The sequence below is a fragment of the Trachypithecus francoisi genome, unplaced genomic scaffold (assembly GCF_009764315.1).
Source record: "Trachypithecus francoisi isolate TF-2019V2 unplaced genomic scaffold, Tfra_2.0 Lachesis_group21, whole genome shotgun sequence".
NCBI lineage: Eukaryota > Metazoa > Chordata > Mammalia > Primates > Cercopithecidae > Trachypithecus > Trachypithecus francoisi.
The window spans coordinates 50,976,558-50,980,956 of record NW_022681467.1 but is presented as its reverse complement, the minus strand read 5'-3'; positions in this window follow the sequence as shown (position 1 = coordinate 50,980,956).

The following is a 4,399-nucleotide window of genomic DNA, read 5'->3' as shown; positions in this document are numbered from 1 at the left end:
TAACAATGATTGATTGGATATGACACCAAAAGTTGAAGGCAACAAAAGCAAAAACAAATATGTGGGACTGCACTGGACTAAAAAACGTCTGCATAGCAAAAGAAACAATCAACAAAATGAAACACATCCTAAGGAGTCTGAAAACAAATTTGCAAATTATTTCTGTAATAAAAAGTTAATATTCTAATTATGTAAGAAACTCATGCAACTCATTAGCAAAAAAAAAAAAAAACCCTATTAAAAATGAGCAAAGAACCTAAAGAGACGATTTCCCAAGAAGACGTACAAATAACCAATATGCAAAGGTGCTCAACAACACTAATTATCAGGGAAATGCACATCAAAACCAGAATCACTATCACCTCATGCTCATTAGGATACCTACTATCACAAAGTCTAGAGATTACAAGTGTTGCTGAGGTTGTAGAGAAAAGGGAACCCTAGTATACTGTTGGTGGAAACGTAAATTTGTACAGCCATTATGCAAAACAGTATGGAGATTTCTTAAAAAATTAAAAATGGAACAACCATATGATCTAGCAATCCCTCTTCTAGGTATATACATAAAGGAAATGAAATCAGTACCTCAAAAAAGATTCCATGCTCCCATGTTCCTTGCAGCATTACTCACAATGGTCAAGATGCAGACACAACCCAAGTTTCCTTTGATAGATGAATGGATAAAGGTATTGTGACACATACATATAGATGTTAGGATATATCTATATGTCTATCTATCTATCTATATATCTCCTAATAATGTCCTTCAGGTTTATTCATGTTGTCACAAATTTCAGGCTCCCATCTTTTTAAAGACTGAGCAACCTTACTCTGTGTGTGTGTGTGTGTGTGTGTGTGTGTGTGTGTGTATAAATATATGTATATATAGGTGCAGTAGCTCATACCTGTAATCCCAGCGCTTTGGGAGGCTGAGGTGGGTGGATCACCTGATGTCAGGAGTTCGAGACCAACCTGGCCAACATAATGAAACCCCTTCCCTGCTAAAAATAAAAAAATTATCTGGGTGTGGTGGTGGGCGCCTATAATCCCAGCTACCGGAAAGGCTAAGGCAGGAGAATTGCTTGAATCTGAGAAGTGGAGGTTTCAGTGAGCAGAGATTGTACCACTGCACTCCAGCATGGGTGATAGATTGACACTCCGTCTCAAAAAAAAAAAAAAAAAAAAAATATATATATATATATATATATATATATATATATATATGGTGTGTGTGTACATATATATTGTGTGTATTACATATATTGTGTGTATATACATTGGGGGTGTGCATATATATGTGTGTGTGTGTATATGTATATATACAGAGAGAGAGAGAGAGTGGTGACCTCTATATATATACACACACATATATATGTATAAATATATATATATATGTGTGTGTGTATATATATTTACACACATGCACGCACAGAAACACAGAGTAAAGTTGTTCAGTCCTAAAAAAGATGAGAGCCTGAAGTCTGTGACAGCATGGATAAACCTGGAGGACGTTATTAGTGAAATAAATGCCAGACACAGAAAAGTCATGCTACATGATATAACTTGTTATGTGGAATCCAAAAATGTGAAATATGTAGAAACATAGGGTTGAAGAGTGGTTTCCAGGGACAGACAGGTGGGAAAAATGGGAAGATATCGGTCAAAGGGCACTAAACTGAGTTAGGTAAGATAAATACATCTGGGGATTTAATGTACAACATGAGGGCTATACTTTAAAGGATACTGTATTGTATACTGGAAATTGCTAAGAAAGTAAATTTCAGGTGTTCTCACTAAAAAAACGAAAATAAAAAAGGAGACATGAGAAAATGAATATTTTAACTGGAGCGACTATAGTAATTATTTCACTACATATATGGGCATCAAAATATCATGTTGTACACCTTAAATACATGCAACTAGAAAAAGGGCTTCTCCAACATAAGTTGGTGGCACCCAAATGGTATGCTGCAACAGCTTCTCCATACGTCTGCTCAAATACTAAAATATATAAAGATACAGCCAGGTATGCTGGCTCATGACTATAATCCCAGCACTTTGGGAGGCAAGGCTGGTGGATCACAAGGTCAGGAGATTGAGACCATCCTGGCTAACATGGTGAAACTCCGTCTCTACTAAAAATACAAAAAACAGTTAGCTGAGCGTGGTGGCGGGCGCCTGTAGTCCCAGCTACTCGGGAGGCTGAGGCAGGAGAATTGCTTGAACCTGGGAGGTGGAGGTTCCATGAGCCGAGATTGTGCCACTGAACTCCAGCCTGGGCGACAGAGCAAGACGCTGTCTCAAAAAAAAAAAAAAAAAGATGCAAAGTTTCAGCAGCATTTGGAACAGCGAATAACTACCTATATACAAGTACCCTGGCCACCATTTTCATTTTGAAAAATAGTTGGAAGTGTTCTAAACAGAACCACTGGGGAAACACACACACACACTGATACGGACACCACTTTCTCCAAATTTTTATTTCTACAGCAGGCAGCCTCTTTCCCACCAGGATATCAACATCCACGCTGCTATATTAAAATCTACAGAAGGGGCTGGGCGCGGTGGCTCAAGCCTGTAACCCCAGCACTTTGGGAGGCCGAGATGGGCGGATCACGAGGTCAGGAGATCGAAACCATCCTGGCTAACATGGTGAAACCCCGTCTCTACTAAAAAATACGAAAAACTAGCCGGGCGAGGTGGCGGGCGCCTGTAGTCCCAGCTACTCGGGAGGCTGAGGCAGGAAAATGGCGTAAACCCGGGAGGCGGAGCTTGCAGGGAGCTGAGATCGCGCCATTGCACTCCAGCCTGGGCGACAGAGTGAGATTCTGTCTCAAAAAAAAAAAAAAAAAAAAAAAAAAAAAAAATCTACAGAAGGTTCAAAAACAATTTTACTTGTCCATCATCTTTCTTCCCACCCAACACACAAATAGTCATCCACAGATCCTATGTCTAAATATGTTACAGTTATAAATTCAACTAACATTTCATTAAATGAAACCTATTTCATCTCTCTATTTTGACAAGTATATACTCCCAATAACAATGTTTTAAATGTTTAAATTCAAAACGTTGTATGATTGAAAGTTGGCAAAACAACAAAAAGTACTAAATTTGATTATTATTGTACATGCCTGAGTGCTGTTTGGACAAGTAATGACAAACAGGTATGTGTTGCATAACAATGCGGATATGTTTTGAGAAATGTGTCATTAGGCAATTACTGATTGTGTGAATATCACAGAGCATACTTACACAAACCTAGATGGTGTAACCTACTATACACTTAGGCTATATGGTATAGTTTACTGCTTCTAGGTTACAAATCTATACAGCCTGTTACTGTACTGGATACTAGAAGCATCCGTTAGACAACGGTAAGTATTTGTGTATGTAAATATATCTAAAATAGAAAAGTTACAGTAAAAACACAGTATTATAATCTTATGAGATAACAGTTGTTTATGTGGCCTGTCAACCAAATGTCATTAAGCAGCACATGACTATACATAATTTTTTTTTTTGAGGCAGGGTCTCACTCTGTTGCCCAGACTGGAGTACAGTGTTCTAGAAGGATAGTAGGAATTTAGAAAGCATGGATGGCGTCTAAGCAGAGCATTCCAGGGACCGGGTTGGTGTGATCATAGCTCACTGCAGCCTCAAACACCTGGCCTCAAGCAATAGTCTCACCCCAGCCTCCTGAGTAGCAAGGACTATAGGCACATACCACCAAGCCTGGCTATTTATTTATTTATTTATTTTTGCAGAAATGGGTCTTGCTATGTTGCCCAGGCTAATCTCAAATTCTGGGCCTCAAGGGATCCTCCTGCCTTAGCCTCCCACAGTGCTGGGATTACAGGCATGAACTAGCATGCCCAGCCATAAATTTTTTTGCATTTATAAAATTTAATATATTTTTTCCACCTCCATTTCAGAAAAAAATCACAAATCACATTGTTATAATCCAGATTTTTTTAAAACATTGTTTTAAATTATTAAAATGATTTCAATATTAAAGGATAAAATACAAATTAAATGAATTTGAAAATTGGAACCTAAATTATCTAAATAAGGTGAACAAATGCAACAATTGCACTATTAGAGGCATAGTGTACTGGACCCTGAGTGTAGAGTGAGCAGTCACTTAGTCTAGTGTGGGAGAATCAAAGAAATAAAACTGAGTATCTAAGCTGAGCTGTAAAAGCTATAATGTTTGGCTGAGCAAAATTGTATGCATGGCAAGGAGGCAACTGAGGGATCAAGGCTGGTAGTAAGACTGTAGAGGTCAAAGACAGTATGATGGAAATAAATAATTTGCACTCAAAATGTACAATTGTTTTATTGAAGGAAATGAAGAAATTCATTGTAGACAATGCCAGCTTTCTATTCTAAATATTTT